The sequence below is a fragment of the Lepus europaeus genome, chromosome 2 (assembly GCF_033115175.1).
Source record: "Lepus europaeus isolate LE1 chromosome 2, mLepTim1.pri, whole genome shotgun sequence".
In the NCBI taxonomy this organism is placed as follows: domain Eukaryota; kingdom Metazoa; phylum Chordata; class Mammalia; order Lagomorpha; family Leporidae; genus Lepus; species Lepus europaeus.
The window spans coordinates 165,638,059-165,664,801 of NC_084828.1; the positions used below are offsets into that span (position 1 = coordinate 165,638,059).

The window sequence follows — 26,743 nt, forward strand, 5'->3', positions numbered from 1 at the left end:
TGGGCCATCCTCCACTGGCCTCCCAGGCCACAGCAGAGAGCTGGCCTGGAAGAGGAGCAACCGGGACAGAACCGGCGCCCTGACCGGGACTAGAACCTGGAGTGCTGGCGCCGCAGGTGGAGGATTAGCCTAGTGAGCCACGGCGTCGGCCAAGAAGGTATTTCTAAAAGTTCATGGAAAATGGAATTGAAAGATATGTATATTTAGGTGCAAAAAAGTTTTAGATCCATGCATAGTTTTTTTCACAAAAAGACGTTTCTATGAACTTTTTGAAGATCCCTCATATGCATGGATTTCCAAGTTTTCTGTATCAAAATCAACTTATTGCTTAATGTTATTCTTCCACAAACTTTTAAAAGTAGTGTCACCTCTGGCAAAATAAATAAATAAATAAATAAAACCTAAATGAAAGATCTCTGCGAGTGAGATTCCAGTGGAAAGAACGGGCCATCAAAGAAGGAGGTACCTTTCTCTGAAGGGAGGAGAGAACTTCCACTTTGACTATGACCTCGTTTCAATAAGATCAGAGTCAGTGAACTCAAAAGGCTTCCATAGCCTTGGCAGCTCATGACTAGAGCCTAGGGTGATTACTGACACCATAAACAAGAGTGTCAATTTGTAGGATCTCTGTCCTTAAGGTGTTGTACAATGTGAATTAACGCCATAACTAGTACTCAAACAGTATTTTACACTTTATGTTCTGTGTGGGTGCAAACTGTTGAAATCTTTACTTAATTTATACTAAATTGATCTTCTGTATATAAAGATAATTGAAAATGAATCTTGATGTGAATGGAATGGGAGAGGGAGCGGGAGATGGGAGGGTTGTGGGTAGGAGGGAAGCTATGGGGGGGGGGGAACGCCATTGTAATCCATACACTGTGCTTTGAAAATTTATATTTATTAAATAAAAGTTAAAATAAATAGATAAATAAATAACATTAAAATAAATAAATAAATAGAAGCAGAGTCACATAGTATCAGTGGAACAGTAGCACAGGAGACAGGTTTCTGGAGCTCCAGTTAAGCCCTTGTTGGAATGCCCACATCTAGCCTCAGAGCGCCCAGGAGTCCTGGCCCCACTCTGTCCGAGCGTCCTGCTGACGTGCATTCTGGGAGGCGGCAGTGATGGCTGAAGTAGCTCAGTCTCTGTTACACAGAGGAGGCTTGGACTGAGCTCCTGGCTCCTGGCTTTGGCCTGGCCCTGCTCAGGCTAATGGGGGCATTTGGGAAATGAACCAGTGGATGGAAAATTTCTCTGTCTCTCTCTCTGTCTCTGTCACTCTGCCTTTCAGAAACTAAAGTGAATAATTACATAAATTTTAAAAACATGTATTGCATGTCTATTTCATGGACTCACCTATTTGATTATCTTATGGCTACAGCAGCCTCATCCAACTTCAGTTGTGCACGCATTGTCTTTATGACATGTCCCAGTACCATCTCTGTTATCATTGTCACTGTTATCAAAAAAACCATATAGTGTAAAGACAGAAAATTCTGAAAATCTATATATAATCCTAAAAATGGAGAACAAGAAGCAGCAATGGGAAAAAGGAAATTCCTTCCCTGAGCACACACGCATGTGTTCTATTTCTCAGGGACAACCTCTCTGAAGTCCTGCCGCGGATTCTTTTATTTTCACCTGTAAATAATGTGCTTATAGTGCTGCTGCTCCGTTGGTGTTTCGGTATTACACGTAGATGCCGCACTCTGGAAGGGGGAGGAGTATTTCTTTTACCCAGCAAACCTCTACCACACAGGGATGCCCTTCCATCTGCACAGTGCAGAGGCTTCATGAATTAGATGAGATCTGTTGTTCGTGTTTACCTTATTTTTTAAAAGGTTTATCTATTTATTTGAAAGTCAGAGCAAGAGAGAGAGAGAGTAAGGGGGAGACAGAAAGGAAGGGGGGGGGTGGAGAGAGAGAGAGAGAGAGATCTTCTATCCACTGATTCACTCCCCAAATGGCCTTAACAGTCAGGTCTAGGAAAAGCCAAAACCAGGAGCCAGGAATTCCATCCAGGTTTTCCACATGGGTGCCGGGGCCCAAGCACTTGGGCCATCATCCACTGCCTTCCCAGGAGCATTAGCAGGAAGCTGGATGGGAAGTAGAGCAGCTGGGACTGGAACTAGCACTCTGGTATGGGATGCAGACATTGCAAGTGGTGGCCTAACACACTGTGCCACAGCACTGGCTCATTTATAATATTTTGATGGTTCAACCAATACTATGCCTTTCCTTTTTAAAACATTTGTTTTTCTTTCAGTTTCTAGCTATTTTTCCTCGATTTGCTTAATAGTTGAAGTTGCAATAATTCAACTCCCCCAAAACACACATTTAGGAACCCCCTTCTCAATATATCTATACTCAAGGGACTGTGTTTCAATTCATGTGTGGAAGACCTCTCCCCCAGAGTTCTCCTGCTGTGTTATTCTGTACTGCTTGCCATTTACTGAGATCTGTTATCACTGGTCCCCTACCTTTGTCATAATGATGGTCTCCTTTATTCTACGTGTGTCTCTCCAAAGGTGAGTCACCTATTTCTGGGATCCTGATCTTTCCCTTTTTTTTTTTTTTTTAAAATTTTTGACAGGCAGAGTGGACAGTGAGAGAGAGAGAGACAGAGAGAAAGGTCTTCCTTTTTGCCGTTGGTTCACCCTCCAATGGCCGCCGCGTTAGGCGTGCTACGGCCGGCGCACCGCGCTGTTCCGATGGCAGGAGCCAGGTGCTTATCCTGGTCTCCCATGGGGTGCAGGGCTCAAGAACTTGGGCCATCCTCCACTGCACTCCCTGGCCACAGCAGAGAGCTGGCCTGGAAGAGGGGCAACCGGGACAGGATCGGTGCCCCGACCGGGACCCTTTTTGGAGATTACTTTGTTTTCTGGAATACAAAGTACAGAAACTTTGTGGAAAGAATACATGTTAAATACGTTTTTTGCAACCATGAATATCTGAATTTTTTTTTTCTATGTAACACTTCATTGACAGTTTTGTTGATTGACTCTTTGGGTATAAATTCTAGATGTCAATCAATTATCTCTAGATTTTGAAGGCATTGCTCCAATGTATGAGCATGTTTTGGCTTCCATGTTTCTATGAGAAATCTGATTCTACTTTGATTCTTGATCATTTATATGCTAATTTTATCTGTGGAAGATTTTATTGGTTTGCTTTTTTTTCATGTTTTTATCATGTGTGATTTGATAAGATCTTATTTCCTTGTATACTGAAAAATTACAGTCTCTTTAAGTATAGATACCCTAAGTTCCTCATTTATGAAAATATTTTTGGGCCGGCGCTGCGGCTCACTAGGCTAATCCTCCACCTGCAGTGCCGGCATCCCAGGTTCTAGTCCTGGTCAGGGCCCAGATTCTGTCCCAGTCGCTCCTCTTCCAGTCCAGCTCTCTGCTGTGGCCCGGGAGTGCAGTGGAGGATGGCCCAAGTGCTTGGGCCCTGCGCCTTCATGGGAGACCAGGAGGAAGCACCTGGCTCCTGGCTTCAGATCAGCGCGGTACACCGGCCGCAGCTGCCATTGGGGGCTGAAGCAAGGGAAAAGGGAGACCTTTCTCTCTGTCTCTCTCTCTCACTGTCCACTCTGCCTGTCCCCCCAAAAATATTTTTGTATTTTTTTGTTGATGATTTCCTCCCATTCTGCTTGAACTCAGCTTTTCTAAGTTATTTTCTTTCTTGCTATTATTTGGGTGTTCAGTCTTCTAGACTAATTCTCTAAATGTCTTACATTTTCTTTGATATTTTTGTTTTGTCTATACTTGTTCTATTTTCTGGAAGACTTCCTTATGTTTGTCTTTCAATCTTTCCACTGAGACTTTAATTTTTATTATATATCTTCTTAATTTCGAGAGCTCATTTTCTTCTTTGAATGATCTGTTATACCATGCTGTCCTTTTTTTTTTATAGATTTATTTATTTATTTGAAAGGCAGAGTTATAGAAAGGCAGAGGCAGAGGCAGGAGAGAGAGAGAAATAGGTCTTTCATCCACTAGTTCACTGCCTAGATGGCCACAATGGCCGGAGCTGTGCCGATCTGAAGTCAGAAGCTGGGAGCTTCTTCTGGGTCTCCCATGCAGGTGAAGGGTCCAAGCACTTGGGCCAACTTCTACCACTTTCCCAGGCCATAGCAGAGAGCTACATTGAAAGCAGAGCAGCCGGGACTTGAACCAGCACCCACACAGGATGCCAGTGCTACAGGCAGTGGCTTTACCAGCTATGCCACAGTGCTGGCCCCTCGTGCTGTTCTTGATATAATAGTTCCCATTTTCTCTGATGATATTAAAATATTGTTGATGTTTTGAAGTCCTCCATGTATCATTTGTGTATCCCTTACATTTCCTTCTATGTTCTTTGGTTTTTGTTTTGTGTGTTAGCTTATTTACTCCAAAGTGTGCATGTCCTTACCCATCTGCTCAAATTGAAGAATGTGGTACCAGGGCTCCATGGAAATTCTTTGTGCAGATGATAGTGTTCAAATTTGGGTTGTTTAGGCTACCTCAACAGAGACTTCCCCAAATCATGACTTCTCAGTCAAGTTAATCAGAATCGTAGAGAATTATCTTCCAGTCTTTTGCAATCTGAATATTAATAAGTAAAATTTCACTTAGTACCCATTTTTACTAACATACTTCTACTTTTCACTAGTAATAGACCTATCTATTTTTTCTCATTTTGAATATAAATCCTCCAATCTTTTTCTGGAGTGGGACAGTCACAGTTTTCTGGCCATGTGAAATGGAAGAAAAAATTAAAGTTCTTGAAGGAACTGGCATTTGACATGGCAGTTAAGACACTGGTTGGAACATCCATATCCCATAGAGCAATCCATGCCTGTTTGAGTTCTAGCTATGCTCTGAATAACAGCTTCCTGCAGACGCACAGCAGGTGATGGCTGGAGTAGTTGGGTTTCTGACATGCACATGGGAGACCTGCATTGAGGTCTGAGCTCCCAGCCTCATCCGGGTCCAGCCCCAGCTATTATGGGTGTACGGGGAGTGACCCAGTGGATGGAAGATCTCTGTCTCTCTTCCTTGTCTCTCTGCCTTTCAAATTAGTAAGAATAAATAAATAAGGACTGTTCTTAAAAAAATGTCCTCGAAAAAAATCACGATGTACTTTCTGGTTTTTCTCCACTGTCACTCCCTCCTCTGGATGTTCCTGTACCACCAATGCTTGAGGCCATAGGCTCTCTAGAGCAAAGCGGATTGTTGCTTAGCCTGCACAGTGCCGTCTCCAGGTTCAGCTGTCCTGGGACTGGACATGCAAGCTGCCTCTCTGGTCCTTCTGCTTTTAAACTGTCAAAGTTGCTTTGCTGCTGTTTTCTCATCATTCCCTTTTGTCCCATGACTTTTTTTAAAACACATTTATATAGAAGGAGTACAGCGAAATGCAACGAGCCCTCTCCTGAGTCTTTTTAATAACTTCAATAATTCACTTATCTTAAACAGTATTTGTGAAATGCTTTTTTTATGGGCAGAATTTTTTAAGGGGAAGGGTTTATTGGGGGAAACCCAATGGACTGGAGGGAAGGGGCAAAGAAGGAAAAGGAGAGAGGAGAGTATAAGAGAGAGAAAAGATTGAGAGAGCCAAGTGTTCAGGAACAGGTCCTCTTAAAACTTTTTGGGGGGAAGGCCATGAGACGGGCAGGGAAATAGGAGCAGCGAATCCCATTAGGGTGGGGGTGGAACTGACACCAGTGGACCATGTGGTCACCTGGTTTCCAACCATGGCGGTGGGTGCTAGAGCCTAGGATGGTGTCCAGGGCATAGATCGTGCCTTAGATAAGACTGCACCATTTTACTAACATTCCCCCCTTTTTGCTTTCTATAAAGAAAAAGTTGTGTGGGATTACATTAGCCCCCAAAGTCCAGGAGGGGTAGAGGGAAGATGACCTGTCTTTAGAGCTGCTTCCTGCTGACATAGGGTGACCAGGAACAATTGGCTGGCATGGGACGATGTCTCAAGCTGTTGTCTCGTGGGCGGGGAGCTGAGTATATCCCTGTAACAGTATTTGGTTGACCACTGGGTTGATGAAGGCCTTGATTCATTGCATTATCAACTCCTGTAAACACTTAAACAGACACTGTAGTATAAAATACAGGGTGAGCATAGCAACCAATGATCCTAAGAGTGGCATTAACCAGGTAATGAGAGGATTTCATAGAGGAGAGGAAATGATGGGTGGGTCTCTAGACCCTTGTGAGGACAGTTTCATGGATGTGGTTTAAAGCTGATCCCAACCAAGACCAGGAGAAAAGCCACTCAACTTTTGCAGGTAAAGGGGTTTGTCTGTAGAGAAATTCTGAACAACATTAAGTGGGGGAGAGGACCATCAGTACACACAGGTCAGGAGTAGAGCCATTGATGTTAGAGTAGAGGCTATGATTACAGAGGAATGAGGCCCAAGTGGGCTAGATAGGATCTAGAACAAAGGACAAATCATTATTAGAGGACCTAAGAAAGGTGCTGTCTAAGCCAGGAATAAGTTCTCCAATTGAGTGGCAAATAGAAACTGACAGAAGGGGCCTGATAATAATCTGGTGGGCTTTAAGGCCTTGTCAATTATGAGGCCCAGACCTATCTCTTCACATGGGGTACATGCTAAGGGAGGTGTGACCCTCCTTGGGGAAGGCACCCTGTTGACTTCCATTACCTAGCTGGCCTGGGAGGAGAGCTGGCCAGGTGAAGGCAGGTGGCATCTTTAACAGGAAATTTACAATTCTGCCTGAAAGGTTACTGACTCTACATGGCCGTCCCCTCAGCAGTGGTGGTTACTTTGGAAGCTAGGCCGAGTGAAGGGCTTTTCAGCTTAGAGCCAGCAAGATCTGTGGCTCTGACCTGGGCATCCTTCGACTCCAAGGCAGTTCCATTGCCAGTGACCCAACTCTTGGCTGGCAGAGCTGCCAGGGCTCTTCACAAGCTGACTTCTGCTGAAGCCCTACCTTTCCACATTAAAAGCCACTGCAGTAGATTGGGCTGTTGGGTCTCTGTATCAGATGTTTTCAATCTGTTGGTAGAAAGAAACTAAAAAAGATTTTATGTTTGTGCTTGAGTTTGCTGGTTAAACAAGCTACATCATGTTAGATATTTAAGAGATGTTTCCAAATACATGTATTCCTAAAATTTATAGAAGGCATTGGACCTTCTGGTAAATGCTTTCCTAAGTTGTTATCTTATGGTTGAAATTGCTTGCTAAGTTTTCATTTGAGGTTGCTATTGTCAGTAAGCGATCTGGGACTTGCTCCTTCATTTCTCTATTCTAAGCCCAACTTTTTCCCTCATTTGTCTTTTCTATTCAAGATAGGAAACTGACTATATACTGAAAGATATCCAAGATACTCAATTTGATTTTTAGATCTTATAAAAGGGATGGCTAACATTTTCTGTAATAGTAGCATAGCCAAAGTAGAACTTAAATTATAATTTCACAGCTAGATTTGCTTCACCATGGGCACAGTAAATAGGCAAAACATCCCTTTCAGGCCAAGCAAAGGGAGAGAAAGCTTTAAAGAGGACATGGCTTCCCTCATGGGCATTGTCTACCTAGAAAAAACCACTATCAGAACATAATTATGACTACAAACTTCTAGTTTAGGCCACCAAAGATTAGAGATGGGACTTGAGCACACCCTTGACTTGCATCCTCTGGTCTGCTTCAACAAAAACCAGGATGAAAAGAAAGCTAGGCATCAGAAGCAATGTAAAGATAGGTGGCAGGCCTATTAAAGATGGCTCTGTGTGGTGATCTGCCTCAAACATTTTTTTAATGCATAGCAGATAAACACCCAACAATTTTTAAATTTCCTACATAATGCCCCAGGTTACAAATATTTGATTTTAAGCAAAATAGTTTGAAAAGTAGTATGCAGTATCACTCAGCATGGAATTGACACTCTATAGACATTTACTGACTTAATAAATTAGTGATTTCTGCATATTCCTTAGAATAATTTGGTAATACTGCATTTTACGTAATATGTTTACACATGAGCTGTGTGTGTGTCCACGCATGCCTGCATATGCACAGCAGCTTACTAGAAGGAGCACTATGGGTTGTCTGTGTACACCTAGGACAGTTCCCCACTGCCGAGCTGCCATAGTACTCAGCAGGGTTGAGACCATGACAATGGCATAAGCATTAGCATTGTTTTCCAGATATCACCATCTGTTCATTTGATCCATTAACCTCCTATTGTACCTCATAAAAGAAATGTCCAGGCAAGAAAGCAGCTACACTGTAGAAACAAGCAGAAGAAGATGTGTTCAACACACTGCTTTGAGAACAGGGGTCAACACTTCTGTCTCAACTGTTGCTGGTTTTCCCTCTCCTGGAGGGTTCACTACCTTTCCTGCCGAGAGGTGTTAGATTGTCCACATAAATGAAATGATCCTGGTCTAGTTTGTTTCTTTATTGCTGGTAAGAGGTTAAGACAAATCAGTGCACAGTCAATTTTGTCATTTCTTTGTGTCTTCTAATGGGAGACAAAGAATAAATGAGCTAATAAAAATCTAATGGCTGGTTAAATTTGTGTTACATTTCCTGTATTCCCCAGTTGACTTTATTAGCCAATCATAATAACAACTGAAAATGATGCAGTTTTTATGTTGATCATATCATCATTTACATGATACTGAATAATTTCTAAAATTACATGTGTTGGTGGTTATCTGAATTATTTATGCAGGCGCACTGCACTGATCTGATGGCAGGAGCCAGGTGCTTCCTCTTGGTCTCCCATGCAGGCACAGGGGCCCAAGTACTTGCTCCATCCTCCACTGCCTTCCCAGGCCACAGCAGAGAGCTGGACTGGAAGAGGAGCAACCGGGACTAGAACCAGCGTCCATATGGGATGCCGGCACCACAGGCGGAGGATTAACCTAGTGCGCTACCAAGCCGACCCCCCAAGCTGATATTTCTTACCTCATTGACATGTCCTTGTATTCAAGAACATGCGAATAACAGATTATCAAGTATTTTTATTTATTTTGATTGGGATTACTTAGAATACCATGTTAGGAGATGAAATAAAATTGAATTAATAATAATTAATGTTAGGAAACAAGCTAATTCTCAATAAATAGGTATGAAATATATATATATATATATATATATATATATATATATATTAGACATCCCTAATGTGGGATACAAAATATTTAACAACTTTCAAGAAGAAGCTATTAGTTCTATATATGCTGAAATGTAAATTATTTTCTATTTTTGAGATAAAGTTGATATAGTTTGAATAACATGAGAGAAAAATATCAACAGGCACAGATACATACACAATGCAAATATCTTAAGAAATTCTGTAAGAAAGTAGTCAAACTGTTACCAGCAATTACTTGGAGAAAAGAGACTGACATCAGTAGTGAGACTTGGGGTGGAAAAAGGATTTTACATTTTTAGAGGCAGGCTTTGGCACAGTGGTTGAGATGCTGCCCGGGACACCTTCACTGCCCATCAGAGCGCTCCCCTTAGGGTCCCGATCCACTCCTAATTCCAGTTGCCTGCTAATGTGCATCCTGGGAGGCAACAGCTGATGGCTCAGATAGCTACATATCTGTCACCCACGTGGAGACCCTGAATGACTTCTTGGCTCCCGGCTCCAACCTGGCCCTGGCCCCAGCGGCTGTGGGCATTTGGAAGAGTGAGCCAGTCAAGTGCAGATCTGTGTATCTGTCTCTCTGCCTTTCCAATAGGTAAATTATTTTTTAAATATAAACAAGTAAATTTTTAATCTATAGTCTTCTGAATTATTTACAGTTTTAGGGGATATATGTGTATTACATTTTTAATAAAATTTTCAGAAATAATAATAGAAGATAGCCTACTCACAAGTAGGTCTTTATATGAACTAAAGTAGTCCTGAGCACATAACAAATAGTTTCTTTTGTGATAGCTATGAGTGTCATTTTTTATTAACTTAATAAAATGTTTTTTCTGAAGTAAAAAGCATCAATATAAAAATTTTATAGCTTAACATATAAAAAGGAAACTATTAAATCAAAACAATAGTCCTTGGAAATTCTTTTAATCTATTTAGTTATTTACCTTGACTTGTCATTGAATCCTCAGTACATTTTGCAATTTCCATCTTGTCAGCTGCTGAAATTTATGTTCTGCTAGTGTTAATTCTATATTAAATATTATATCCTAAATTTGATCTTTATACAAAGAAACTAAACTTTATTTTCACTCATTTTATTTATTTAAACTTTAAATTAGTTTTAGTTCAGAGAAGGAACTTTCTTCTGTACGCACATATATAAAATTCATTAAAAGTAAATTATTATAAAATTCTTGTCATAACACTTTGTGATAACTACTTTAACTGTCTCACAGATAATTAATTTTTTTCAATTAAAGCTTTTGAGATTTTATTTAAAGCAATGATTATATCAATAACAATGTAGAAGAGATTAAAATGTTTTTAATATCTTCTCTAAATTTTACACTGCATTTTTTACATTTTTAATTATTTTTTACTTTTTGAATTTTTGAGAGATAAACATGAGAAACTCTGGGTTTTTATTTACTCTACTCATATTGTCATGAGGGTCTCAGGTCAAAATAAAGTGTGCATACCTGAGGCTACTGTTTAGCCTGGCAGTTAGGACACAGTTTAGAAGTCCATGTCACATCTGAGTGCCTGGATTGCACTCCTGGCTCCAGTTCCTAATTCCAGATGCTTACTGATGGAGGCAACAGTGATGACTCGGATAGTCACTTTTCTGCCACCCTCATGGGAGACATGGATTTCATATATGGCTTCCTCTTGGCCCAGCCCCAACTCTTGTGAGCATTTGGGGAATTAAATAGCAGATAAGAACTCTGTGTCTCCCTGTCTCTCAAATACATAAAGAAAAGAAAAATAATAAAATGTTCTTATTAAAAAATAGTTATGTCAAAATGCTAACTCTGTATCTCCCGTCTTCAGAAAATACTTGTAAGTTTTATTTTTTTTATGGTCACTTTTTTTCAAATGCTTCCTTAGCCTCTTTAATATCTGCAGCAGCCACAATTAAGTGGCCCCAAAGCAAGCATCAACTGCAAAGGCTTTGAGTAGTGCTTCATGTTTAAAGCGTGATGTGGTACTTGGCAGGTGGCAAAGAAGCATCCCAAGTTGAGAGGGGAGCACAAGAAAAGTCTTCATAATCTGGAATAGCAGCTACAGTTGTGCAAAGCAAATAGTTCTGAAGGGTGGGAATCTAGGCTGTGTATGGCTGGTGCTTAGGGTACAAGAAGCAGTAGGGTGTTGTACCTGGAGAGGTAGACAGGAGAGGATCTTCATCATAGAGGATTGTGTGCCACTCCATGATTCACCAGAGAGGTTGATAAGAGAAGATGAATAGTTGGATATAGGGATATAGATGAAAGATATGTTATATCTTTTTATGACGTAAGTAAAATTATACCTGTTATACATATTGACTAAGAAAATGGGATCTGCATTTCTACATTCATCAATTTCCTCTGCAATTTATGGATCTTCCATCTATACATTTGAAAATTGTTTTGAGTACTATAGTATTGTTTGAACAAAATTAAAGTTCTACAAAATCCCTATCTGTTCAGAAAACACTTTAAAGAATTTCTAATGAGGATTTGGGTTATTAATTAGGCACATCCACTAACATTTATTAAAGAGAACTGATAACAGGGCTTCCAATTTATATTCATCTTTTTGACCTCATCCTTCATTTAGTCTTGCACATACCCCATTATGATCCTGCAAAATTAATATGATAGACTATATCATTAAGTGTTAATTATGTGGCACATATTATCAGATGTAGGAAGTGAAGGTGGCAGGGCAGGGCTGCCCTTCAGAATGGGTAGAGGTTTTAAACATGTGAAAAGTCTATAGTCTGTGATCTGCTTAGTACATACATCAGAGAATATGGACAATAAGCAAACAAATTTGCTATAATACTCTTTGTCCATACTCTTGGAATCTAAATGCAGAACAAGTCCCTGATAAGTTCTTTATGGACAAGTTACCAAACCGTGTCTCATTTAAATGTTCTGTTGTTCCAAAAGCATGGCCTTCCTTCCATAAAGTCTGTATGTGGTTGCTCAGGGACTGGCATTTCTTTGAAGAATGTCAAAAAGGAAGGAAATAGCTCTTTCATGGGATTTTTTTTTTAAAAGCAGCAATATCTTTGCTCCAGCCTAAAGTCTTTGCTTATCCCACTTTCATTGGATCTTTCCAATTTCGGGGTTTTAATGGAATGTTTTTAAATATCAAGGATGGTGGTGAGAGGTTTCCCTCCCACCTTATATTTTATGTGTCTTTAATAATATGTAAGGGTATTTTACTCAAGCCAAATATTTTTAGACAATTAATAATTAGAGAAGATATCACTATGGCTCTTTTTTGTCCATAAAAACAAAGTTTAGAGTTCAAAGTTTTCTAACATAGAAAGCACCTGGTGATACATCATTAAGTCATGTCTGTCATGTAGCTTAATGTATAAATGTTAGTATTAATAAACAAATAATTGCTAATATGTAAATAATGTCAAAGAATGGTGCCATTCTAGATGCTGTAATTAACAGGTGCCTGTCTGTATTTGATTCTGAGGTGCATGTCTCCACATGCAAGCATCCAGGAGGCTGTGCTGTGTCTTACAAGCTGCATTGCCTTACCATTTTCTTTGGTCAGACAACAGTTACAGCATAAGTCACTGCAGACTTGGCTGTGGTCCATGGTAGCATGTCTGGACAACTTCAGCTTTCAATGCTTCAGTCCACGCACCACTGAAGGACTGTTGGATAAGGGATTACGAATGCTGTTTGTTGTTTTAAAACCTTCTGATAACATCTTCTATTGAAATTGAAAAAGATTTGACATCAAGATTAGCAGGATGGGTGCTGGAAGCTTTAAGGAGAACTTCATAGATACTAGTGGAACATCCTCTTCAGAAAAACCACATCACTAGTACTCTTGTCCAGAGAATGCTGTTTGTGCAGAAAATGTGGGTAGTGCCATCTATCATGCTAAAAAGAGATCCAGAAAATTCAGACTCCAAATGTGATAGTGTTACCTGTTTCTTTACTTCATTTATATTTCTTTTTATGATTAAACAGAAGTGACGTCAAAGCAAATCTGACAGAGTTCTTTCAATGAGTAACTTCTAAGTGATAATAAAATCTTGAATATTCTTTTAATTGGAAGGTTTTAAATGCTTTTATAGAATATATAACATACGATTCTTTAGACAATTAGTAATTAGTGGTTTGATCCCTTAGAGAAGAAGTAGAACATAGAACATAGAACATATGATATAACATAGGATATATATGATACAATTAATAGCACCTTAGAGTAGTGATGGAAAGTAGGAACTGTCATATTCCTTGGAAGTGAATATTATTAAAACTTTGGTTTTTTTCTTATAAAGGTACATTCTGTTTGTGTTTACTGCCCATTAAGGTATAAGGATTAGAGAATTTAGGGCTAAATAGAAAATAACAGTAAGTCATAAATTGTTTCTTTTTAAATCTCTGATACACAGCTCTGAGTTTTTTTGTTGTGTTTATTTGTTCCTTTGGGCTTGGCTTTTAGTTATAGGGGAAAATGCAATCCAACCAAACTGAAACCTAGACTTATTTGCCTTTTATTATAAGATCTTATTGTTTCAATTTTGCTAAATAATATTTCATGAAGTATGTTAGAGACGTAACTTAGCCCATATTTGACTTACTCTTGTGATCTACTTTAAAGATTTACAAGAAATTCATAAAACTCAAGAAGAAAACTTTAGTGTAAATCAAGAGGGTACCTTCATTACTTATATCTTTTTTATCAGCTTAACATTTAATTCTCATCAACCTTATTCTTTATTTAAATGAATATACACACTTATAATGAGAAATAACACTTTTTGATAGCAGCCTTGTTATGATCATTTATTATCTACATTTCTAAATGTGTTCCATCAGAATAGTCAGTGGAGGTATTAGGCCCTGGTACAATGCCATCTTAGGCTTTCTCTATTTGAAATAATTGAATTTGAACCAGAGTATCAGTTTCCTTAGCTTATAAATTCTACAGTTGACTGAGAACTACAAATAAAATTTTCCTTCAAGAGATCAGAAACGTGGGAGGGGGAATGGCACTGTTTCTATTACAGGAATTGTTAGAAGCACTTTGTGCAAACAACTCTTAACATTTCTCTCACAGTAGAGTTCTTTACATACAAATCAGTTGACTGAACCCAACCACACACTTGCTAGCAGCAGTAATATTTTCTTCCACCTTTAAATCCACAGTACCTAGGACTTTGTCTAGCGTATGACCTATTGCTCAGTGGTCAATAAAGTATAGAGGATGGGATACAAACTACATAAGGTTAAGGACCTAGTCTGACCTCTTTTTTTACGCAGTGGATATACAGTGAATATCGTAAGTGAATATATTAATGAAGAAAAAAAAAAGGTTGTTGAACTTTCTTCCAAAATATGAGCATTTGTGAAGCAAATGACAATATGCAAGAGAACCAATTTCAGCTGTATTTGTACACCTGACCTTTGAGGAGCTGCCAAGTCACTCTTCCCACTGCGGACCTCCCTTCAAAGCCCTCCTGTCTTGCTCAGCTGCAGACTGAGCTGGCGGACAGGAAGCAAGGCACGTCCCCCTGACCTTGCTTCCCACACACTCCACACCAGCTGCAGGCCTGGGACAAGCAGCTTTTCCAATAGCTCTGCCCATCAGGTTCATTTGTTTAAACGGATCTTTGGATAAAACATGCATATCACTTAAAAAAAAAAAAAAACTCCAACTGATTATTATTATTGTATCTCTGACCAACTCTGTCCTGAAGGTAAGATTCCCGACAATGGAATGACATAAAATAAAACGTAATGGACAGGACTTTTTCTGTTAAGTATTTATATTTTTAAGACTGACTGCAGATTTTAGTGATTGAAAATCCTTGTTTAGATCCATGTTTCTGACTATCGATTAATATAGCTGAAATTCTCCCTAAAATTATTAATTCAGGAGCTGAATATGAGTTTTTTCTCCATGACATCAGAGACATGGAATAGCAGGCAGGGTCTTGAATCTCTTAACTTGGAGCAGGGTATTATTATTTTATAGAGGGTAAAATTTATTTTTAAAACCATGGCCCCTGACTCTGCACTCTTGTACTTCTATAATTTTGCTTCTTTTCTATCAGTTTCCATGACCGAACTCCTGCCTTTTGTATGTGTTTTCCTCTCTCTTCGGGCCTTAAGATTTTTCTTTTATCTTGGCAGCTCAACAATGTGAATTTTAAAATGACTTATATTCCAAAGGTTTGAGGAGTTGATTATTTTAAGGTAGAAGGGGCTTAGAATAGGTAACCATTTATATGGAACACGGCTATGTAAATTTATGTTAGCCTTGTAAAAAAAAATAATGTCATTTTAGGGTAGCCTCTGGAAGGTAATCACATACCAACTCCTGTCAATAACGTGATGGGGTCAGCTATCCCACCAGCTGTTTCTGTAGATTACTGCCAGTGAAGAAAACACTCCCATTTCTTAATAGATTCCTCAGATAACAACATGCATTATGGGAACACACAAACAGGATCTATCCTAGTCAAAATCGAATGAGTTGGAATTGAAACAAAAGAAAAAATGAGGGAAAATTACTGACAGCCAAGTTATTTTTGCCTTTTCTTTCTTTTCCTCCTTTTCCCTTTTCATGACACAGAGAGCTATAGAAGAAACACTCGAAGACTAAGTTAGGAAGTCAAGGCTGAAGGAACAAAAGGAGATTTTTCTGTGGCAATAAAAAGGACAAGTAGGGGGGAAAGATTGTAGCTAAATTTAGACTGTAGCAGAATTATGCTAGACAATAAAATTAAACATTCAGGTAAAGTAGGCAAGGAAAAGTCAAAGTCACTTCCATTTTTCCATGCTTGTCCTAGTCAGTGAAGAAGAAATTAGGCATAGATTTCACTCTCACAAAAATACTATGAAGTAAACATCATTATGCCCATCGTTCCACATGATGGTACTTGGGCTCAGAACGTTAAGTAGCTCGTCCAAATTCTTGCAACTTATAAGTAGCATTAATGAACTGGGAACCTGAATCTGGTACTCTAAACGGAAGATGCTAAACAGAGTTGGAGAATGTGTAAAAGAACTTGAGAGGTTGAATTACCAAACAAGAAATGTTTAAATAATAATGAAGTGATGATGATGATGACTTCCATAATTAACAGCTTGGAATGGAGAAGAAGGGATAAAAAGAACATGAGCTAGGGGTTTGATTCCACAAATGACAAACCAAATAAATGTAATTCTGTGTTTTTCACATGTGAAGTTCTTCCCACAGTTGTTCAGTAGTGGGAAAATTATACATTGAACATATGTGCTCGCTGGCTTTGTAAGTCCTGGTACATTGGTGGGACAGAAGAATCCTGTTGTATTGAGACTGAGTAGTAAGGCAAGATGCTCCACTCATCAGTGAGTTCAGGTCTCATTTAGAGCTCATATCTGCCACTTAACTTGTCAATTCTTGGGGCTTCAGTTTCCTCTTTTATAGTAGGCAATTGGATGAGAGAAGCTTTAGAATTTTTTTCTCTCCATCCTTAATCTGTAGTTCTGTGTTTCTTGACCAGTGGCATACAATTATAAACCTTGGCAAAATTATGTGGTATATAATTAGGAACCTTGGCAATATTATGATTTTGCCTGTCAGTGTGACTGCTTTTCTTTTAGTTGATGATATTTGTTTCCTCAGACTCTTTGTTTAGTTTTTGGCTTGTGCATAATTTGTGGATTATTTGTGGCCTTGAACTATGTGTACACTCTCTATGCCATAATTTACTCATCTTTCAGATGGAGATAACATAGTCATTAGTACAATTATCTACCAACTCTACCTGCTACCTGCTAGAGTTGGTAGAGAGTTGAGATGATTAATGAAGTTCATAATATGAGGCTACTTATAATTTCTCAATAAAGGATCACTCCTCTTACTTTGCCATATTGATTGCTTTTTCCATATTGATTACTTGTTTTTCTGAGCACAGAAGCTTGATGTACTCAGAAATTAAATGCAACATCATTTATTATATCTTCTAGAAAAGGTGTATTCCTTTCTATGGCTTCAAAAATTGGAGACAGAGGTATAATTTCCCTAGAAATGTGGCTCTATATTTCTCATTCTCTGCATACTAACTTGGATGAACAGGTATTTTAGTTGTGTATTGATTAAGCCATTTATCCATGCAAATCTAATAATGCTAGTTTAAAAGAAGACTAATACCTAGGTAGCACTTTGGTCATTAATTCAAAAATATACTAATTTAAACAAGTTAAATAGAAATATAAGCATTAGTGTCACTGTACTAATGTCACTACCTGCAATTCTTTTGCTAACAACCAGGGGCCTATCCCTTTGATATTTTTGTTAAACTAAATCTTTGCATTGCTACTAAATGTGTTTCATCTACAAATCTTCTCTGTCCTATAACCATTAAATTTACTATTTTCAAAAACCATGGCGTAAGAATCACCTAGGGAGCTACATGAGCTTGAAACTCCTATAGAATTCAAATATTGTAGCTACTCAATGATTGTCAAATTAATCAAATATTCACTGAACTTATGAATATTGGAATATCACCTTATCTGTGTGCATACTTATGAGGTAATGACTTAATTAATGTCACTTTTTACTCCTTGAAAATAGCTCAGTAGAAATATTTTGGAACATAAGGGACGATGAATGGACTTGTGGAACCTACATATCATCCTAGGTTAATCCTGATTCCTGCAGGCCTGCATTGCTGAAATTTCGTACTTTCTCCTCTGGTGATGGTGAACCCATGGCATTTAACTATCACTTAAATATGCAGTAAGGCAGATATGAAATAATTTCACTGTCATATAACAAAATTCTTTCCCTCTTCTATTGTTTCCTCTTTCTAGTATTTTCACCAGCATTTTGTTTAGAATACCAGTCAGACTCCAGTCACCACCCCACATAATTTAATCATCTCACTGTGTTTTACAAGATAGAATTTGTAATAGGTAAGAGATGAACCTCACATTCTTTCACATTATGCATCTCAAACTCATAGAATTGGCTTCCATTGGTTTGATGATAGTGCATTAATTTTCCTATGCCTTGGAGTTAATAGCTAACAATGAATGAATGAATTGGGTGTAAATCAATGGAAGCCAGAATTAGGTTATTATGGATATATAGTAACATGTAAACAATTTGTTGAAAGCAATTGAATCTTAGATTATTAAACCTGTAAGTTGGTTGAAAATTAAAAGGGCTAGTCATTCCTAGTATATAAAACCAAACACTCATACTATTTCAGAAACTAATTTTCTTCTGACTCAAAGAATACTTATTTGATGGAAAATTTGGTGAGAATTTTTTTTAAATGTATACCAAAACAAAAGCTCATTCTGGATAATTCTAATGCTTCTCTATAACTATAATAACTTTTGGGCATACTTTCTCTTCAGAATGTTAAGTAAGTATTTGAAACATAGATTTTGTATCTATCTTTTTCATTTTTAGTCTATTGCTAGCACTATTTCATTTCATTAAGAATTACTAGAAAACATTCCAATCACTGCATACCACTCTGTCATATGAATGTCCCAGACTTTATTTGCTGTCCCTTATTATTATATATTTAGGTTCCCCCCTTTTTGTCCTAACAAGGATATCTCATACATGAATGGTTGGGCATGCTTCTGATTATTCAATATAACAAATTCTGAAACGTGGAAATCCTGGGTCATATTGTCTAATTTCTTTTTAGAAAGAAAAGTTTTCTCAGTGTATATCTTTGTCAGCACTCAGCTTTCCATAGAATCATCAAGTTAGAGCAGGTACAAAATAGTAACTTGTTCACCCATTCTCTTTGGTTTGACTAGTAACAATTTGTACTATCTGTAAGCTTTCAATTTCCCTTCAATATGTTTTTTCAAGAGATAGGACTGGGGAATATGGGATATGGTGGGGTCTTTCATGGAAAAATCCACTCTACTTATGCCTTGCATGGGCTATAAATATCACCAGATCAGAAATGGAGTTACTGAAAAACTTGGGACGTTCTAACAAAATTAATCACCTGACCCTTATAATGACTGGAGAAATTAAGGGGAAACAAAACCAAGAAATTATGAAGATAAGAATGAGTCTCTCCAATAAATATCTTAAAAGTTCAATCTATTTGCGATCACTAGAAAGCAGAGTATAGTGGTTAGGACCATAGGTTCTTGAATTTGGTGTTCCTGAGTTAGAAATTGCAGCTCTTCCATTTGTGCACATGTTTTTGTTTTTTTGTCTTTTTTTTTTACCAAGTTAATATTCTTAACTGTCAAATGAAAATAACAAGAACATTTCACAAGATTGTTGTGAATGTGAAATGACATTTTAAAAATTCATGAATAAAAAAAGGTGTATAATAAAGGGTAGGATGATTAATAATAGTAAAGGTTATTGATAAATTATGATGATTGTTTTCACGCAGAGCAGACTGAGACTGCCCAAAAAGCAAACTCAATAGTAAGATTTCTAAACTTTTTTTTCCAAAGAGAAAATTCCATTAAGATATTCCCCTAAAAACACCACCAGCCCCATGCCACCAACTCACCACCTGGCTAGATTGCCTGAAATTCTACCTTAAAATATTCGTTTACTTTATTTTAAACACTTTATATTTTAAAATGGAAAAATATGGAAATGTGTGTCTCACTTATTTTAAAACCAACCATTTATAATTCAATGTGAATTTCTTGGTCAGATTCTGAGTGTAAAGAAATAATAATACATTTAATAATAATAATGTGAAACTTGAAGGCTTTGCTTGCCTGAATAATTATATTATCTTAGGTATTTCTGATTTGGGAAAGTGACATAACAATGAGAGAAATGAAGAAGAATGATTAAGAGGGAAAAATTGGGTTAGAATAGGGTATTTGTCAGTGAAGGGCTGAATATAGTGAATGCGTTTGGCAAAATGATTTACAGAGGAAACTGTATACAATGTGTTTTGCATTCAATGGGTAGGAATAAACTTGGTCTTTTAAATCACTGGATCAGAAGATCAGATATTATTTGGACACTGACAAGATTTCTGCAGTGAGGTGGTACTCTTACCCAAGCTCAAGAAAATGAGTCAGACTTCCAGTTTCTTCTGGACATGTTCAATTCTCATCACTTGTCCTGGGCTTCCTCCTCTTGATATTGCTATTTTAATAACAGCAGCCACACAGAAGCATGTATTAGGGTCTGAGTAATGTGTGACCTGGGAAACATTGGAAGGTAATTATATTATGATCAAATGGTGAGACCAGGAGTATGTGAAGTTCGATTGGAATAAAAAAATTATCATGAGACAGCAAGGCCCAGAACTTCTTGCTGACAAGTTGTCTTTCCCCTTTGCATTATCCATGTCAATGAAAACGAATTAGGTGGACTCACTGTGTCTTCTTCACTTTGCTTCACCTGCCCTACCGGGGGTGCTGCTCAGAATCCCTGCACTAGAGGCAGAGAGCTCCTTCTCCCAGGGGTTTGTGTGGACTGGCCTAGGATTAGGATGCCAGATTTGTGGTTTTGGCCATGTGGTACCTTGTGTTTCCCATTGACTTGCAATCACTCTGGAAGAAATGACACATTCAATGGGCTAATGCTTTCAGAAGCGGGTACCAGGACAAAAGTGTCTCCAGAGGATGGATAGAACAGGAGGGCTTTTCTGTCTTTCACAGTGAGCTGGGCACTTCCCTGGGCTCTAAGGGTATCATTTTACTGCCTTAGGAATACACAGTTCAACACTTACTGAAAGATTACATTTGCTGAATATTCAAATACCTAATTAGACTCACTGCCTAATATTTGTATTAGGGGGTGGGCAAAAACAGAGCAAGTAAAAAATTGTTCTTTGAGGAATGAGGTCACAATTTGGTCTTCTACAAGGCTGATCCTAGTCCAATGGCCTCCATTTTCCCCGGTAAATAATTATGATCTGACTAATCCAACCACTATTGTTCAGATATCTTCCTCCAATGACAAATTTGGAAGTTTGAAACTAAAATTTCAATATTTAATAGAATTAGAGAGCCCGATCTTTAAACTGACTGCCTCTTGCTGATCTAAGAATAGATCATTGTACTTTCACAGTCACTTCTCTAACCCTCGATTTCCCCCTCTGTCCTCAGAACACTCGCCCTGAGCTGCTTCATTCCTGATTTGCACTTTCACTAGAAGATGGATCTCTAGAGAAATTGAATTCAAATAATTCATTTTCTTTGCTTATAGAGGAGAGTTGATAGGAAGAAAGTTGAAATGACAAAAATGAGATTTTAAATCTCTTCTATAAATTTCATTTATCCCATGCATGTTTATCGATTGTCTACTGTGTAATTGGCATAGTATGGGATACCAAGAGCAGAAAGCATGGTCCCTGCCCTCCAAGAGATTTTGATCTCAAAAAGGAGAAATTCTATACACAAATTACGCTACCATAAATCCCCTATTGAGAAGGTCTGGTACAAATAAATATATACACATTAAAAAACAGCTTCAGTATCAAGAAGGTATGTGTTTGTATAAACAGAATACAAATAAATAGTGGAAGAATTCAATTTAAAAAGTGGTAAGTTTAGAGGGTGTGTGATCAAGAAAAGATTTACTGAAGAGCTAACATTTGTCACAAGTTGGATCTGTAAGAATATAATGCTGTGGTTATTTTAAATCCTGAAACTATTTTATATTTACAAAATTGGAAAGAACAGAAAAGCCTAAGAAGAAAAAATGTCAAAATTACTTACAATCCCACCACCACGTGAGATAGCCATTGTTGGTTTATTATGGTGTATTTTTTAAGCTTTTTCTTTCTTTCATCCATAATTGTGATTGTACCTCTATTGCATTGATCAAGGTCCTGAAAGGATATAGATGACAAGGTCCAATTACATGTGTAGGTAGGACATAGGGAAAACAGGGGTTTTGGAGTACCCAGGGCTAGTAATAGTCAAGGAGTTGTTACCCACCCTAAGTCTGTGGATGAAGGAATAATGAGAGGGTGTGGTTGCTGGAACCCAAAGGAAAGTAAGGAGAGAAAAAGACACCGTGAGGGAAGCAGTGACTTTCATTCAAGATATTTATTTGACCAGCCCAAGAAAACTTGCAAGGAGAGGATCAAGAATATGCATTCTGATGTCTTCCGTCCCCCTTGTCTCAGATCGCATGCAAGAATTTCCCATTGGCTAAACCTCACTGGAAAACAAAGATTAAGAGGGCCTATTTAGTAATGTGTACAGATCAGTTTTCTGGGGCAGAAAACAAGATGGAGAAAGGTCAGGAATAAATCTGGATGGGCCAATCAGCATATCCTCAAAAATTAGATCACGCCATACATACAGTTTTGTAATTTTACATCATAACTCTTATATTTTTTATTATGTATTCTCCTATGATGTTGTTTTTAAACATCATTTTTATCTCCCAGAACTGTTGACTATAAATTAGTCAATGAGTAATCCATCATGTAATAATTAGCACATTTCTTCTTTTTTTCACTCTTTAAATTAATGCTATATATGTGTATATTTTTCTTTGTTGAATTATGTATTCAGCCCTGTGTATACATTTTCTTCTTTTTTTTTGTTATGGGAAAGAGCACATTTTACTGGGAAGCAGAGTGAGCAGTGACCAAAGGACACCTCTCACTCAAAAAGATACACAGGATGTTTGGCAATAAGAATCAGCTGGAACATGGGTTCCTTCCAACAGCTTCTCCATCCACACCTCTGTTGAGGGTAGGGAAAACTCCAGACCTTATCCTAAAGGCAGCTGTGGTCCAGTGGAGACAGAGCCCCTCAGGCTTGCCTTCTTTTTGTTTCTTTTTTTTTTTTCAATAAAGAACACTTTATTTAGATTTTTGTGAAGTCTTCATTCATTGTTTTCATTCTGTGTTCTTCCAAGGCCATCAGACCAGCTGCTGTATAGATTGCCTTGATGTCAGCACCAGAGAGGCCATCCTTAGCCATGACGAAGTAGTCCAGGGTTACATCATCAACCAGCATCATCCTGCTCCTGTGAATGTGAAAGAGGTGCATCTTAGTCTTTTCATCTGGCAGAGGGACCTTGATCTTCCTGTTGATGTGACCTGGTCTCATCAGTGCTGGATCCAAAGTTTCTACTCAATTGTGGCCATAATAACTTTCACGTCTCCTCTTGAATCAAATCCATTCAGCTGGTTCAAGCATTGATTGCTGAATTTCTCTCTCACCACCAGAATTTAAGTCATATCTTCTTTGTCCCAATAGCATCAATTTAATCAATAAACACGTTCGATGGTGCATGGTCTTCAGCAACATGAAGCAATTCCTGTACAAGCTTGTACCCATTGCCTAGGTACTTCTGAATAAGTTAAAAGCCAAGAAAATGGCAGAGTTTTAGTTTGCCACTATTTGACCAACAGGGATTCACCTGTGTCTTGTGGACCATAGAGAATGACCCCCTTGGGGGGCTTTATTCCCATCTGTTCATAATGTTATGGATGGATGAGAGAAAGCTCCACAGATTTCTTAATTTCCTGGATTTGGTTGTCTAAATCCTTACCCTCCCCCATATCAGCATAGATCTCTACCTTCATGACTGTGACCTGGGATCCATGTCATCCATCAGCACTCCTGTCACAGTGTGCATCTTGGGGTCGAGCAGGACAAAGCAGCCTGTTTCCAGCAGATCCTTTTCTGGAAAGGAAAGGATGCTGATGCAGTATTCTGATCCATGGACCTCACCATGATGGTGGGGTTGTCATTGATGATCTCCTCCAAGGTTCCTACTGACATTGGGGTCTCTCTCAGATCATTCACCTTTGCTGTTGCCTCCCTCTGATTTTCTTCTACTGGTTTCATTTGTTCCTGATTTCTAATGAATTCTTCCTCTGTGAGGAGATAGTCTTTCATTCTAACTTCAGTAATTTTAGCCAGGACTGAGTGTGGGTGTCCCTAGTGGCAGTTTGCGGCAGCATGTGGTCCTTTTGTTTTCTTCTTCTTTTTCCCCACTCTGGTTGATACAGGAGGTTCATATTACCCCCGCCCCTTTTTTTTGCCCTTGTCATCCTCCTTGCCACCTCCAGGACCATGACCACCACTCTTTGACCCATCTTGACTTGGCCGCTCAAACCACCACTGCCGGAAGTACATTTTCATTTTCTTAAGCTCAATCCAAAACACGGATTGTTTTGTCAAAATGTATACTTATATTTCAGGCTTTTTATGTACATTGACAAATAATCTTCCCAAGTATTATACCAGGTGGTTTTAAAGTGGACCTCCAATAAGTTAGATTTTTGATACTTGGAGATGGATGACTCTTGGTAGATGGAAATTTGGAAGGACTTCCAAGCAGGCACTAGGAAAATGAGAATGGAACTGAAAAGGTACATGTTATGTTCTACAAGCATAATATCCAGTTTGACCTTAATACAATTAATTGTGAGACCTGGTATTTCATTCCCTCTCACAGCATGTGAAAGTCCCAGTATTAGGATGTTACAGTATTAGGACTGTTACAGAAGACAGGCTGGCACAGCCTAACTTCAGAAATAATAACTTGGCAATCCGCAAGTAGGGTAAAGATTGGAACTCTTAAGATGGGGACAAGTTCAAAGAGAAAGTGCAAAAGGAAATGTGCGTGGTAGAATTATGAGAATAATGGGTACAAAACAGTTTATGCAAAATGAAAAAGACTAGGAGCCATTTGACAAATTCCAGCTCAGATGGCACTTAATTATCTATGACTTTTGACAAGTGACATGATCTCTTTTTTTTTTTTTTTGTAATTTATTTGACAGATAGAGTTATAGACAGTGAGAGAGAGAGAGAGAAAGGTCTTCCTTCCATTGGTTCACTCCCCAAATGGCCTCTACGGCCAGGGCTGCGCCAATCTGAAGCCAGGAGCCAGGTGCTTCTTCCTGGTCTCCCATGCGGGTGCAGGCGCCCAAGTACTTGGGCCATCCTCCACTGCACTCCTGGGCCACAGCAGAGAGCTGGATCGGAAGAGGAGCAATGGGTACTAGAACCGGCACCCATATGGGATGCGGGCACTGCAGGTGTAGCATTAGCCAAGTGAGCCACAGCGCCGGCCCCATAGTGACATAATCTCTTGATGTGAGAGTTAAATACTTTGTGTTTAAAAGTGTGCGACATGACATCAAACAAATGGTGAGGGTTCAGTAACTAACTGGTCACCACTAAGGAGAATAAATTGTGACTGTGTCTTTCACCCTGGTTTGTTGGACATTGGCCCAGTTGGTTGGGGGTGGGGAGGCCAAACCAGTATTGTGATAGTTAAGGAGTTGAACAATATTTACACTTAATTTTCAACCAACTGGACACAGGTGTTCAGCTAGAAAAATATAAAGAAATTGATTTATCCAATATAAATGTGCAGGAAAAAGAACAAGTTTTATCAACTGTAAGTTAATCCCATAACTTTTAAAAACATTTTGGAACCTGTTACATTGTATTTGCCTTTGGGCACTAGCAAAGGATTGGCATTCACATATTAGGAATAAATATCCTAATGAATAATGGAATATTTTGGTATGTATATTCTAGCATACTACTATATGTCTTTTATTTCACTTTCCCAGATTTCATTTGGGCAACATTAGCACAATTTCTCTGAAAAACTCCAATTTTCAGTTGTGAAGTTTGTGTGACCCTCAAAGAAGAAGACTTGTTTGCTTGCTTGCCTATTCAAAGCACAGGACTTCTCTAACCTCAGTGATGGGTTCAGGGGTGATGAACCATGGTGAATGCAACTAGAGTGAATCTGGGATTTTATAGAATTTTTAAGAAGGACCCAGTTTTTGTTTTTCCCCAATGCACTTAGGCTCATGAGGGTGAAAACCTGAAGTATCTGGTAGCTCTTTTGCCATAATGAGGCTGCTGGATAGAGAGATGGACGGAGATAAATCAGATCCTCTTACTTGCTCATATCCTAGGTCAAACTATATCTGAAGTTAGATTTCCCCTTGGACTTCATAGTTGCAGAGATAATCATTTTCATTTTTCAGCTCCAGTTAGTTTGATTGGGGGGGGTCTCTGTCATTTGTATGTAAAATTAAGCTGACTAATACGTACACTTGGATCAGCAGTTTATTTTCATGGAATGTGAGATCATAGTTCACTCTTAATTCTTCCCAGTTCCCATGATGGGACTAAAAATTAAATTTCATGCTATTCAACAGAATTTGAGAACCAATAAGCTAGGCTGTGCTGGAGATCCACACAGCACCTCTTTGGACTTGTGGGCATAATTTTGTACATTTATGTAACAGAAACATCAGCAGAAAGCACTCTCATCACTGAAATATTTCACTTTGAAATAAATACAGATAAAGTAAATATGTGAGAAATCTAGTGAAATCTCTCCATTTCATTAAAACAGAATCTCCTGAGAAGACAGAACTATGCATTTGTTGGACATTTTTAAAGTCAGGATTGTCTGGCTCAGTGTACAATAAACCAATTGTGTTTCTCTGTAGTGTTCTCCTTCAGGATAAAAGCCACACATATAACTGCCAGGCTCGGTCCACTCACTGTAGACTGATTTTCTCACTGCTTTCATCTCAGCAGTTGTCAATGTCACAAATAGGCAGGCTTTGAAGTCAGAGGGAGAGGATGAGAGCACACAGCTCCTGAACTGCACAGCCACCAGGAATCTTCTTTGGAAACCA

General features: G+C 38.6%; 1 protein-coding gene and 1 pseudogene across 5 annotated transcripts in view; one reads left to right on the forward strand and one right to left on the reverse strand.

Annotated features, from left to right (window-relative positions):
* The window catches only part of RBMS3 (RNA binding motif single stranded interacting protein 3), a 1,606,934-nt gene that overhangs the window by 614,696 nt on the left and 965,495 nt on the right, over positions 1 to 26,743 (forward strand). The gene's annotated exons all lie outside the window — the stretch shown is intronic.
* LOC133752192 (26S proteasome regulatory subunit 4-like) lies at positions 22,904 to 24,203 on the reverse strand (annotated as a pseudogene).